This window comes from Chionomys nivalis, chromosome 5 (genome assembly GCF_950005125.1).
Source record: "Chionomys nivalis chromosome 5, mChiNiv1.1, whole genome shotgun sequence".
Taxonomy (NCBI): domain Eukaryota; kingdom Metazoa; phylum Chordata; class Mammalia; order Rodentia; family Cricetidae; genus Chionomys; species Chionomys nivalis.
The window spans coordinates 52,832,891-52,848,250 of record NC_080090.1 but is presented as its reverse complement, the minus strand read 5'-3'; positions in this window follow the sequence as shown (position 1 = coordinate 52,848,250).

Here is a 15,360-nt window from a genome sequence, read left to right as displayed (position 1 = left end):
AATGCCATACTACTTAATACAAGTGGTTCTATACACATGCACACCTTGACTTATAAACTGTTGGTTTAAACAATACTAATCAGGAGATGAATAAAACTACATACTTAAATCATATGTCAATCTCAGCCCATATGGTTTCATATATCCCTTACCTCTTACAACATGAAGTTGGAGAGGAACCTATACGAAATCAGTATTGAAATAATTAATTCTGAGTTGTGAGTCTAATAAAATGCTGCCGGATCAAGTATTGAGAAAGGCACCGTTAATACTCTAAGATCATTATCATCTAGGGTCATTTTGCTAGGGGAATTAGAGTTGTGTACAATATTAATAGTACAAATGACTAATAGTTGTCATTTACCAAGCCAAGGTTTTTTTTTTTTTTTTTTTTTTTTCTGTTCAAGGTACTAAGTTAGGTCACCACAACTATCTGGTCTCAATTCTTATGCATTTTAACTAGGACTCCATACTGTTGCCCAAATACATTTCAATACCGGAGAAACCACACACTACAAAAGAGATGAAGGAAAGTGAAAATGCACTTATGGTAAAGGGAAATGGGCTTTGAGGTGAGTCTGAAGGACAAATGGGATCTGGAAGGCAGGCAGGTTTAACACATGCGTCAAGGGGTCTTTTTGGACACAATAGAAGTAACTGTTAAGTAGGTATGACTGCAGGAAACCTCTGTCAGCATTGTGCTTTCTCTGGCGGGCGCTGAGGTCACATGAGCAACTGTTTCAAACATCATGGCTAGCTATACAGTTGTCCAAACCGAGAGCTAAATGATAATCATCTTGCCCAAATCGTCTGGGAAGGAGGAGCGGGAAGGACAATGTAAAAATCCACTAGGAAGGAGGCAATAGAAAGGGGAAGGCAAGGACAATGCTGAGACCATATCACGAAGGTGCCACTGTCAGGGCTGACTTGATGTGAGGGAGAAAGATAAAGGAAATGGCTTCCAACCTGGAATGTCGCAGCACTGATACAGTGATAATTGTAGCTGGAATAGAGCTTATCCAGTACTGAGTCTGGTGTAGGCTTTTGTAATGAGTTACCACTTAATTTGGCTAATTGAGCTGCCATCTTTAACACCGCCCTCCTTTGTGGTGAAGAAGCAAAGTTCCTAGGATTACTAGACAAATACAGACTGGCATCACTGAGTGCCTGGTTGGGATTCAGTCCATCCTTCTATGGCTGTTTTGCTGCATGGACATAAATTGTAGTCAACACACTAAGCTGCTCTGTCACCAGGTCATACACCCTTGAGTGGCCATCACTATGCACTGTCATCTGAAGCATGATTGTATATATGTTACAAAAGGTCTTTTTTGAATGCAAATAAAGGAATTCAAAGGGAGAAAACACCTTAGGTGAAATAAAATGACTTTTATTCGCGTTAGAGAAGTTAGAAAAGTAAGTTCTGAGGGAAAATATTCTACATGCAATTTCCCAACTTTATGAACCATGACAGGAGATGGACACTGGTTTTTGTTCCTTCCGTAGTTGGACAACAACACTTTACTTATAATCCCTGTTTTACAAACACGTGCTGAAAGAATTAATAACTCAGAAATCATGCTGTACTTGGAGAAGCTGAGGCCCTCTGAATCCTGCTTAGTCCAGATTTGAGTCACTATCAAAATTTTACCAAGTGGCAAAGCAGCTCTCAGTCTAACCCAATTCTAAAGTGCCACAAAGTCATGCCACCATGCTCTCCTGTGTGACAAGACCAGGTGACACTGGGCATTCCATTCCAAACATCTTCAAATCCTAGGAGAACCTTCATTCTTTCGTCATCACTGAAGGAAAAGAACACTGTGGGGAGTGACAGAGAGGGGCCCACTCCACTCTCCAGCAAACTGGGGCATGCGCTTGTTGGCACAGTCAGAGATAAATTTGTTACCGCATGCTGTAACATCATCTAAGCAGACACGGCCTACATAGGTCCTTAGATATGAATACTGGGTGACCAGGGAGTGGCACTCTTTGAAAGGATTAGGTGGTGTGGCCTTGTTGAAGGAACTGTATCACTGTGGTGGGCTTTGAGGTTTCAAAAAGTCCAGAGTCTCCTCCTTTCCAATTCCTGTGGATCCAGGATGTAGAACTTTCAGCTCCTTCTCCAGCACCGTGTCTGCCTGCATGCTGCCATGCTTCCCATCCTGGTGTCAATGGACTAAACCTCTGAACTGCAAGTCAACCCCCAATTAAATGCTTTTCTTTCTAATAGCTTCTGCGAATCATGCAGTTTCTTCACTGCAATAGAACACTGACTAAGACATGCGAATTTATGGTTATATCTTAATTGGCCTCTATGATTTTCTAACTCTCTTATCTATGTGGGGAAAGAAGAATTTCTCTCCCCTAGAAGGTCATATCCACATCAAGGAACCAAAAGTAGTACTTGAGACAAAATGGATTCCATTGCTCTGTCCAAGGTGTTTCATTCTCTTTTTTGTTTCTTACCCATTCTTTGTTGTTCTTGAACTTTCCACTCACCTATACACCCTTATGTCCCCCGTCCACCCGGAGTATTTTTCTTCCTTTTGCTTTGGCCAACCTTCTCTGATGCATTCACAGAAATCTCCTAGCTTAGCCCTGACTCTGCCTCACTGGATGGGGTCTTGAAAGCTGTGGTGAAATCAATTTCCTCTAAATTAGTGAACAAAAATTCTAGATTGGCCAGACAGTGGTGGCACATGCCTTTAATTCTAGCCTTGGGAGGCAGTTAGGTGGATCTCTGAGTTCAAGGCCAGCCTTGTCCACAGAGTGAGTTCCAGGTCAGTTAAGACTGTTTCACACACACACACACACACACACACACACACACACACACAGAGAGAGAGAGAGAGAGAGAGAGAGAGAGAGAGAGACTCAAAAAGGAAAAGAAAAAAGAGAAGAAAAAGAAAAAAAAAATCTAGATTCTAGGTTGAAGACTCTTAACCAAGGAGTAAGAGCTTGAAAAGTTCTACAGAGTCCTGGGAATTATACACAAAAGTTGATAGTGAATGCCCATTCACATTACTTAGAGTGAGGTCCACTACATGTATCAGGGCCACAGAAGATTTCTAAAGCTCTACAATGTATCATCTACTAGTCTAGATCTAGCTGTAAATGGCACAAATTTATCATGACATCTTGAGAAAAAAAGGTTCTATTTTCTAAGAAATCCCTGTTTCAAAGTCGTATGCAGACTTAGCTCCCAGACTGTCCACAGCTCATTAGGCGCAGCTATTGAATAATAGTCAATATTGTATCAATGTTAGGACTAAACAGTCAACAGTCCAGACCCTTGAAAGACAAAGCTGTAGGGAAGGGTTGATGCTTTACGTTGTCATGGTCACTGTCATCTTCTTCAAGGCCCTGGGAACAAGCTGGATTCCTTGGCTTACTCTCCAATTTATGAAACAACACACAAATAAAGAAATACATAAGTTGAGAGACTCATAAACCTTGTGAATAATCCATGTCAAGCTGATGAACATCAAATCCGAAAGCCATCTTTGGGGTTCAGCCTTGAATGGGTTGTCTACGTCATATCTCTCCTCTCAAAGCTCAGGTATCTATGCGAAAGAGAGATGGGTGGAAAGATTGCAAGACCCAGAGATGGCGGGCAACTTCTAGAAAATCGCATTTCCCAGAAACAGCAGGATGGATGCACGTATTGAACTCACAGAGGCTGTGACAGCATGAACAAGGCCTGGACAAGACCAAGCCAGACAGCATCTCTCCCAGAATTCAAAGCACAGTAAGTGGGCATGAAGTCCCACTGCTAGCCAAGACACTTTTTGAAAACAATAGCTGCCGGGAGAGGGAGAATCAGTTTTCTTCAAAAGAGTGTCACTGAGCATATCAACGATATTCCAGGACAGGCTCCATGCTCAGGAGCTGGTCAACACAAATTGGCCTCCATGTTTTTAGTGACTTTATGTTGTCATTCTTAAGAGAGAAAAAGAATATGAAGGTGGTTGGAGAGGGAGAGGGAGAGGATCTCGGAAGAAGTGGGAGATGGGAAAGAATAATGAAAACGTACTGTATCAAACTCTCAAAGAATTAAATAATTTTTTTATACAAACAGTCTCTTTCCAAGCTGCCAGTGGATTTGATCTGCATAATGGGATGTCACAAAAGCAAGGATGCAGAGATGCTGGGGAAGGTCTTTGGAAGGGAGATGTGGAACTGGGAAGGACAAGTGCCAAGAGCCTGGTGTGGGATACACTGCAGGAAGGGAAGAAAGCTCAAAGGAAACCATAGTGAGGTACGGAGCTGAGCCATCACTCAGAATTCCATGCTGAGCCATGTTGCAGGGTTAGGATTTCATTCTAACTGTTTTTGAAGTTCATAGAGGATGCTAACCAGGCATCTTACATCAAACTTTGACCTGACTAACATTTTATGACAGCATACAACATGGTTCTAGGCACTGTCTAGTCATCAGGGACACTCCAGGCACGGTTTCTGTTCTCATGACTAATAACTCACCAAGAAAACCCATCTTTAGCAATGGGGTCTTCATTTACCTTATGCTTCTGGGAATGGCTTCTTTGTCTATACATGGCGCTTTCATTTGGCTTCCAACTGCTGTTTTGATCCTTCTTTCTGCTGCTTTTCCAAATCTACAAGGCACTTAAGAGCTCAAGGCTATCCTGTCCATACAACGAAAACTTTTTACAGAGGGTGAGAAGAATTTCTGAAGGGCCACTGCCATTTTCCCCAAACAAGTGCCAATCTTGAGATTCAGCAGCTGGGGGGTGGGTACTAAAGAATCCATATTGGCGAGGCCCAACATAGTAGAAAGAGATCACAGCACATTTATCAATTATTTCATTAAAGGAATAATACTGGTACAGTGGCATGGATGGAGGAGGCACCATCTTATTTAGCTCCCTATGAGATACCCTGCTTCCTCTATCTGGGGCACTGCTGTGGGGTGCCACACCTCTCTCCCCACCCATGACTGGTTGCTGTGTTATTTCTCTCCCTCTCCAGGGGCAAGGAGGAGTGGGGGCCGTACTTTTGCCTGCTTCACCTGTGGCTCGAGCCTGCTCCCTGTGTAGGAAAGATTCGGAGTTGGCACTGGGCCCACTGTTTCTCCATCAACCACCCTTGGATTCTAAGAGGGACCAGTGCTAAACCAATGATCTCTAGTCCCAGTATAGTTTCTTGCCGGGGAGAAACGTATGCAAACTACGCAGGGGCGATAACTGCCAGCATCCGTGACAAGTTTTAGGCTTCTGCAACCGAAGTACACTGTCATTCGCTCTGTCATGTCTTTGGTGAACTGTTGTTCAGGCTTGAAAGACTTCACAGTGTTACAAGCATTGAATTTTGCTTCTTCCAATATGTTCCCCTAGAAGCTCCATCTCAACACAAATCTTGGGACACTTGATTTTGAGTTGAACCGGATGGGCCATTATCAGCTTCCCCTTCTCTTATGCCCTCTTGATTGCATTAGCACTTTATCAACAAATATTTACACACCAGCCTAAGGTGTTCAGATCTGCCAGAGCCTCTTTTAGTTCGTATTTTATCCCAGGCACCACAGGGCTAAAACACTAATCTCCCACACCAATCCCTGATGCATTAACCTTTTTCTTAGCTCTTCTGTGAATACAGCCCTATCTGGACCAGTGAGCTACGCACCAACCCTGCTTCTCACGTAGCCAACCTACTCAATAATGCCTGTCTTTCCATTATTGTCTTCAAATCCCTCATACTCATGGGGATCCCAGCCAGTGATAAACAAGTGTCCCTAATGGCTCATGTGAAACAGTCTATCAAGATTGTGTTCCGTTATATTGTCCCAGGCTACTTGACTTTGTCTTGGGGTGAATGGGCGCATATATTACCAAGTTTGTATGTTCCGTAATAGCAGACAGACTCATCTGCTCAACCCCGTGTCTCACAGCCTCACAAGCCCAGCTGTGAAGATTCTTTCATTTATTGTTGCAAAGTCATCCCCAAGTTTGGCTGTCCAGATGCAAGGTATTCCCTAATTCCCATCATTCCCTGCACTGGTCTATTATCAAAGCCTTTATCTCCATGATGAATCTGGGATTTTCCTCTTCCTCTGTGATAAAGTTCTAATCTCAGTGGAAACTTCTGCCACTTTCACCTTGCTTTCTCTCTCCCTCCTCAGTGTCATTGAATTCTTGGAAGGGCCCCTTAGCACAGATGTAGTTTATACTCTTTTTCCCTTGTGCACCACCAACTGTGTAAAACGAAAACAAATGCTGCAAGACACCTTCATCCCACTCCTCCTTCTCCCCAATAAGCTTCATTTGTCCTGGCAAATGAGAGGCTAATATAGTCGATAGTAGCCACATCTCTTGGTAACTCCTTCTTTACAGAGGCAAATTCTTCCTGTGGGGACAGCTCATCCTCAGTTATATATCTTACCACCCACAACAGTGGTAAGGACAACAGCTACAGTGGCCTTTTTACTCTCTCTGTGTGTGCTATCTTTGGGAATTGCGGGGTATCGTCTAGTTCATCAGCCAGTCAGGGGTTGCCCCAGTACTCATTTGGCAGACCCCATTTATTAAGGAGGAATGTCACCCCATATGACATAGAGGAAGATGGCCACTGTGGGTTTTTTCTTGCACAGGGCTTGACCTGGTTGGTGTGTCTTATCATCCAAAGCAGGATACATACAGCTGCCACTACAGTAAGGAGGAAGGACATTTGTCTTGGTTATGGCTGTTACTGCTGTGATGAAACACAATGACCAAAGAAAACTGTAGAAGAAAGAGTTTGTTTGGCTTATACTTCCATATCGCTGTTCATTGTTGGAGGAAGTCAGGATAGTAACTCGAACAGGGAAGGAACCTGGAGGCAGGAGCTGATCCAGAGGTCACAGAAGAACTCTATTTGTGGTCTTGCTCCTTAGCTTCCTTTCTTAAAGCATCCAGAACTATCAGCCCCCAATGGGCTGGGTCCTCTCACATAAATCACTATTAAAAAATGACCTACAGTCTTGCCTACAGTCCAAGCCTATGGAGGTATTTTCTCAATTGAGTATCCTTCTTTATGATGGGGGGTCTAGCTTGTGTCAAGTTGACACAAAACCAGCTAGCACCCTGTCTAATACCACATGGGGAATGGTTTTCTTATTGAGTTTGCTTCTGGATGTTCTACCCCCAGACAAATCATCCTCCCTTGAATATCTTCCTGTCCATTGCAAGGACTGGCTAACTGCTTCTCCCCAAATTATTTATGGTTCTGCTTGGTCCCTACTTAGGTTTTAGTTGCATTGCATGACTTCTAGATAGGGCACTGAAGACAGACCAAAGAAATTATTTTAACCAAGTCTTGCTTGGTGAAACAATGAATTTAAAGTTATTTACAGGAACATGGATGAGTGCTTATTTACAGGAACATGGGTGATGGAAAGATAACTGAGTCACCAGTAAACCCAGCCCTCTATGAGTAACAACTCATAAAAGTTGGGGTTCTCTTGTCCAACCTGTGGACACATCCACAGAAGAGCCATCTCCTCCCCAGCAATTGCTGACTGCCTATACTGCCTTGAAGAAGGCATTAGTGAATAGTAACACACTTTCTGAACTTCGAGAGTCTTGTAAGTTTCCTGGCTTAGAAAATTCTGATAAGCTTCCTAACTCCTATGAGCTGAAGTTTCAGTTCATAGGAAATAGCTAAGAAGTGCACACACCCATCATGATTGGACTTCCTCCCACTAGCTTCTGCCTCTTAAAGTTTCCATGACTCCCAATGGTACAAAGAGGTGGGAACCAAGCCCTTAGCTTGTGTGCCTTGGAGGGTCTGGAGAGATACTTTACCACACTTTTAGCAGTTCCTAAAACAAAGACCCCCTCCCCCACCCCCAGAAAATCACCTGTCTTTAGTTCCTCTTCTTTATTCTCTTAATCAAACACATTATCTGTTGGGAATATCCCCATTCATACCTGACTAAAGCAATTCATCTTAATGCACAAATAAACATGAGTTGAATCTCCTAATAGTTGTAGATAGTTGTATGGTCTAAAGTGGGCTTTGTTTTAGAGAATTCAAATTTCATTATACACAATTCCCAAGCTATTGGCTTCAATCCACAACCAATTTTATTATTCATAACTCCATAAGCTAAGTGGGTAGTTATTCTGGCCTGAGTCATGTCTAGAAGACTTGATCAGGGCTCACTGAGAGCTGGTGAAATGATTCAGTAGACAAAGACTCTTGCTACAAAACTTGATTTCTTGAGATCTATCCCTAGAACCCACATGGTGGGAGGAGAGAATGTCCTCCTGCAAGTTGTCCTTTGACCTCCACACAGGGGTCATGGCACTTATGCTGACACACATAGATACTTAATAAGTGTAACTACAAAGATGGCAAGAATGTTCCCTGAAATCTATATGGTCTAAGATGGCGTTGCTCATACAGACTAGTTATGGGCCAGGCGAATGAAAGTAGCTGGATCTTGGATTTCTCATGATTTATTAGATTCACTAACATGGAGGAGACAAATTTACAGAAAGGACAGTGCAGAATGTTGTCTGTGTCTTGACTTGACACCGATGTACACTCACAGTAGTCTATCAAGCAAAATCATTCCCATGGCTAACTGAGACTCAAGGCTGAACTCCCCTTGCAAAGGATATAGCTGGGATATGGGAACACTTTTGGAATTAAGAATCAAGGTGAGTACTTAACTTGGAGCCTTCTAATAGTCTCTACTAACTGTAACTGCACTGTATCTCTTCCGTATTCAGTCAGTAGCAAAACTTCATCTTTTTTTAAAAATATTTATTTATTTATTATGTATACAATATTCTTTCTGTATGTGTGCCTGAAGGCCAGTAGAGGGCACCAGACCTTATTACAGATGGTTGTGAGCCACCATGTGGTTGGTGGGAATTGAACTCAGGACCTTTGGAAGAGCAGGCAATGTTCTTAATCGCTGAGCCATCTCTCCAGCCCACAAAACTTCATCTTTACTGCTTGTCCCAGTAATACTCGTGAAGCTTGCAAGGTTGTTTTCAAGCTTGGACGTGTGGCTCAATATTGTCTTGGAACCCTAAAGTCACCTGTGAAAGAGAGAAATTAAAGTGGAGTGTTTGGGGGTAGAAGAAAGGCAGCTGCAGGGGCAAGCTCTCCTCTCTTCTCAAGAGATCCTTCCATCATTAGAATTCTTCAATCTTCTTATCTCTCTTTGTTAGTACCTGTGTTGACAGAGGTTTCTGTCCCACCAGGTCCTACATCTGGTTAGTCCCAAATAAACAATGAGGCCTACATTAATTATAAAATGATTGGCCTATTAGCTCAGCCTTATTAACTCTTATAACTTATATTAGCTCACAATTCTTGTCTGTGTTAGACATGTGGCTTGGTACCTTTTTCAGCGATGCTGTCACATCTTGCTTGCTCTGTGTCTGGGTGATGATTGCAGACTGAACTTTTCCTCTTTCTAGAATTCTTGTTGTCCTGCCTCTCCTTCCTGCCTGGCTATTGGCCAATCAGCATTAATTTAAAATACAAGTGACAGGGTACAGACCATTGTCCCACAGCATATTTGTACATAAGAATGATCAAAAAACCCTCCTCCCTGTACTTCAACAGAAAAATGACGGGCAGGCTCAGCTAGTTCTCTATCCATAACATACATTCTTTCCTACAAGTCACAATTCATTCTGACACCAACATAGCCTGGCTAAATAAATTAACAGCTCAGGCTATTTTGCATGTGTGTGTGATTATTTGTCATAATTCTGAACAAAGAGGAATTTTTTGGGTAGGCCTCCTGGGATAGTTGGGGCTTCATTGCTGTTGGTTTCATAGCTCAAAAGGGGACAGACAGCATGCATATGTCCATTCCCATTTTATTCTTCTTAGCAGCCAGGATGCAGTAATAAGGATGTAATGTCTGGTGATAACAGAGTCATCTAGGCACTATGGAGATAAAAAGGATTATTTCAGATAGAAATGGGAGTGGAATGCTTTGACTTTCTGGGCCCTCCCTTGAAAAGCATATCAATTCAGTTCTAGACTTAGTATAGGAGGAAAACAATCCAGTATCTGCTGAAGTGATGCCCATTGTTTCACTGGTACAAACACTATTTTAATCAACATAGCATCTGAACTCACTCATTAACCTAGCAACGCAGGGGACTCAGAAGAAGGAAAGAAGTAATTTTCTTCCCCCAAATGAGCTATCATCAAGACTCTCCTACCTCCTCTCCCTGGATATTCAGTCTGCTCAGACACAGAGAATGACCAGTGTGTAGAAACCACAACTAAAAGCACAAAAAGTGGACAAAGCTTGCAATAGCCCTGTGCATGGGCTAAAGAGTTCTCTGGAGAAAGGAGGGATAGGTCAACCATTCCACAGATGTCCATATTAAAACTTGTCTTCAAACGCCACTCAGAGGAACCATCTGGAGCCCATCACTCCCCATCCCCTTCATACGTCCTCCTTGTCTCTTATCTGTTGCGGGGCTTCACCATCTACCTAGTTTATTTAGCTTAAGTTACTTTTTTTCTCACCATCTTTAAATTAGATCCTTCATGTGTGTGTTAATGGAGGAAGACTGGTGTACACAGATAACTATGCCACTGCTCAAGACTGTATTACCTAGACAATTGTGTTGTTTCCAGCCACCAGTATATCACTATTGTCTTAGTTTAGGCTTTTATTGCTGTGAAGAGAAACCATGACCATGGCCAATTCTTACAAAGAAAACATTTAATAGAGGATGGCTAGCCCACAGTTTCAGAGGTTTGGTCCATTATTATCACGAAGGGTAGCATGGTGGAGTACAGGCAGATGTGATACTGGAGCTGAGAGGGCTACATCTTGCTGGCAACAGGAAGTCAACTGACTGTTGCACTGATGAAGTCTTGAGAAAAAGAGATCTCAAAGCCCGCCTCCACAGTGACACACTTCCTCCAACAAAGCCACACCTCCAAGTAGTGCCATTCCCTCTGGGGGCCATTTTCTTTCAAACCACCACACTTATCCTATCACCAATATAAAATGCTGACATAATTGTGTGTGTATGTGTGAGTGTGTGTGTGTGTATAAACATATGTGCAAGGGTCATGTCTAGGCTAGAAGTTGACTTGGGATGTTTTTTTCAATCACCCTTTCTGTCTTATCTTTTGAGACAGAGATACTCTCACTGGATCTGAGCTCACTGATTCAGTTAGATTGGTGGACCAGTCAGCTTGAGGAATCCTCCTATTTCAACCTCCTTGGAGCTGGAATTAGTAAGTACTTCACCCCCAGAGTCATCTCCCCAACCCTCCATAGTTTGTGCCCTGAAAAACCAAAACAGATCTTGAAACATTTGCAGCTCCCTGGCAGATAATGTTCATTCCCTTTGCACGGTATATTCTGACTTTCCAAAACCTATCCCCAGGCTACATCCCCAGCCTTTTGATTTTCTTATTGCTTTTATGCTAAATTTCTTCTCAATAATTCTAACAGAAGTATTACTTTTCTCCTCTCATTAGCTAACTCCAGCACAAATTTCTTTATCAATTCCTTAGGCAAATTATTAATTCTTTTGGTCTCCTTGCATGCCATTCACATAATTCTCTGTATCTGGGTTGGTATTTGCCTGTGAACAGCAGGTAACTTGAGGGGAACATGGGTGTGTGATTGGGCTGGCATATGGCAGCATCCCAATAGATCTCAGAAAGAGGGACAGAAAAGTGGCTTTGCATTGTAGTTCCTTTGCTTGTTTGCTTGTTTTTTGTTTTTCAAGACAGGGTTTCTCTGCATCCCCATGGCTGTCCTGGAACTCATTCTGTAAACCAGGCTGGCCCTGAACTTGGAGACCTGTCTGTCTCTGTTTCCGCAGTGCTTGGGTTAAAGGTATATGCCACCACCAAATGGCTCATAGTTTTTTAAATGTCTTTTTGGCTTATTTTTTCTATGCCGGGTCTATGTTTTCATATGCAAAGTGAAGTATTTTTATACAGTTATATTTTAAGAAAGGAATTAATACTTCAGAAAAAGGTTGAGCTAAGATTCCTTCTCATTCTAAAATTTAATGCAACCCTTTTTAAAAATTGTTGCCTCAAAATATTTTAAGATAAAAATTAGTAGAATTCAATTACACAATTAGTTGCCTGCAACCTTCCTTTATGTTTAATTTATACATAGATAAAAATGAAGAGAAATCAATGAAAATTGCATTCCTGAATTAGCACTCTGATTTTCAACAAATTTCACAGTAGCATAAAACAGTTTAATAGACTAAGTAATGATGACAAAATGATGGAAAATTTTTATGTTTCTCTTCATTGCGTCACATTTCATAAAGTCAATATTAAATATATAAGTTAATAGCAACTATCTTTTGTAAATCAATATTAAGTGCCCCCATTAGTTGGGATTAAAAGATTATTTTATCTGACACTTTCCCAAATTACGATGGAGCTGACAGTAAGCTACAGCAGCGGGACAAAGTAGAAAGTAGCCAAGGAACACTGTGCTGTGCTGTGCTGTGCTGTGCTGTGCTGTGTTGTGGGTTAGGTGGAATTCTTCTTGTGTGGACAAAGAAGGAATAAATTCTGTCACAAGGCCTGGTACTCATGCAAAAGTGCAGCATGGCCTTCCTGCTTCAACCAATGGAAGCTACTCCATAATAGAAGGCTTTTTATGAACATAAGAAATGAAACGTGCTTCTTTTTCTTTTGGTAAAGCAAGACCTGGGCCATTGTGACTGGGATGTTTGGTTGGGCTTGATTCTCCAAGGTCATTAAAAAAAGAAAGAAAGAAAAAGGTAATTAACAAATTAGTGTTAATAATATTATTATTATCTTGAGACAAAGTCTTGCTGTAGTTCTGCTTTGCCTGGGACTTACCTAGACTTATATAAGTGCTCTTGTGTCAGAGTGCTGGGATTAAAGGTATGTTCTACCACTCCCAACTATATTTTTTTAATATTTTAAATTATGTGTGTGTGTGTGTGTGTGTGTGTATGTGTGTGTGTGTTTAGATACACTTAGAAGCCAAAGGCATCAGATCTTCTGGATCTGGAGTTACATGCAATTGTGAGCTGCACTATAATAGCTGTCTCCTCCTGTTTTATATCCTCTCTAGTCCTGGGATTAAGGGTGTGCACCACTACCGCCTGGTTTCTATGACAAGCTAGTGTGGCTACTGGGATTAAAGGTGTGTGTCACTTCTACCTGGTCTGTCAAGCTGGCCAGTGGGGCTCTTTTACTTTCCTGTTCCTCAGGTAAGCTTTATTTATTAAAACAAAAATAAAATGCCACTACAAAAAGAGACACTATTTTCAGAATTTCAATAGAGGATTGGAGTCTATAAACTAATTACAGAAAGAGAAACATTTGAGTTGAATATTGAAATAGCTAAGACTATAAGTGCAATAAGCAAGTTGGCTATCAAAGCTGACAGAGCTCAGGGAAGGTTCAGGACACCAGGACAAGGTACCCAGTCAGCAAACGGGATGGGGATGACCAGGAGGAGTTAGGGCAAAAGCCATGTTTCCAAAGAACCTGGCTAAACTGTTTCTAAAGCCACGTTTTGAGAGGATCTGGGGAGTGCTTCAGTTAAATAAAAACTGTCCCCGGACAACTGACCACACTCTGTCTGAAAACCAATGATAAACACTCACATTCAGTTAGGGGAAATAAATGCTTTACTTTCTTTTTCTTCTTTCTTCCTCCATTCCTCCCTCTCCTCCCTTCCTCTTTTTTTTCCTTTCCTTTTCCCCACGGAGACAGGGTTTCTCTGTGTAGCCCTGGGTGTCCTGAAACTTGCTCTGTAAGACTAGGTTGGACTTGAACTTTTGCCTCTCCGTGCAGAGTGCTGTTGCTAAAGGTGTGTGCCACTATGCCCAACATCATGCATTATTTTCAAAGGTAAGATAATAGTCAACTTCTTCATAGAGACATTTTTAAACCAGAAGACAGTAATGATGATTCTAAATAAATGAAATATCAGGAACTAAACTAGGCTTCTACACACGAGAAAAAACCTGCCGAAAGCAGACCAGAGTAGGCATAACGCTACTCACAGTGATCTCTACAAACAGCAGTAGGACTGAGAGCTTTTTGAGAGCAGAAACTATTCCAGACCCTCTTGGCTCCCTGCAATGTATCAGTGCTTAAAATGTTTTGGTACACACCTGGAAAGATGGTTCAGTGGTCAAGAGCATTTCCTGTTTTTCGAGAACTCCTGAGTTTGGTCACTGGGCAGCTCACAACTGCCTGTAACTCCAGCTGCCTCTCCTGGTCTCCTCAGGAGGCAGAGACAGGTGGATTTCTGTGAGTTCAAGGCCAGCTTGATTTATAGAGTGAGTTCCAGGACAGCCAAGGCTACACAGAGAAACTATTTCTTAAAAAACGGAAATAGTAATAATTATTATTAATAATGATGATGATATTATAATAGTATCACAAACAAATTCTGGAGTCAGCACTGAGCTTAACAGGTAATTAAACAGAAGCAAGGAGTTAGTTCTTTAAATAAAAGAACAAAATCTATTTATTACTATTATTATCATTATTATTAATTGTTCCTGTTAGCAGTAGTAGCTTCTTGCTTTTTTATTTGCTTGCTTGAACTTGTTGGAAGATTTCCTTAACATAATTTTCTGAGCTTTAAAGTTGATTTTTTATTCTATTATATTTTTATTTGCCAGTAACTTATTTTAATTTTTAATCGTGTGTCTGCACTAACCCATGTCTTATCTCGTAAGGTATCAAGTATGGTATCTCCTCTTAAACATTCATGATTTCTTCATTGTCCCTTTCTGCATCTTTCCTCCTCATATTAAAAAAAATTTTTTAAACAGGTCTTTTTTTAGATTTTTATTTTATTATTTTTTTTTAAATTTCATGTGCATTAGTGTTATGTCCTCATGTGTGTCTGTGTGAAGATGCTAGATCCTCTGAAACTGAAGTTAAGAGACATGTGCGAGCTGCCATGTGAATGGGGGAATTTATCCCGGGTCATTTGGAAGGGCCAGTGCTCTTAATCTCTGAGCTATCTCTCCAGTCCATATACATACATACATACATACACACATACATACATATGTGTGTATATATATATATTTCCCTTGGGAAATTTTCTGTGTCTTAGATTTTTCTATAGTTATGAAACTAGTCTGCTGTTCATAGTTATGAGTAAAGCGCTGACTGGGTTGATTTAAAAATGCTTGGAAATGGCTTATTGCTTGATTGGTTTTAGACAATGATCAAGCTATCAGGGCCTCTTGTTAGGGACTCTCAAACACTGTATCATTATTTTTTTCCTGGGATACGAGGGAATTAATTAAAGTAGTGATTTTTCAAGTTTCAAATGGAGTGTGTAATCTTTCATACTGACATTCTAGAAATGAGGTTAAAAAGGAAATGGTCTTC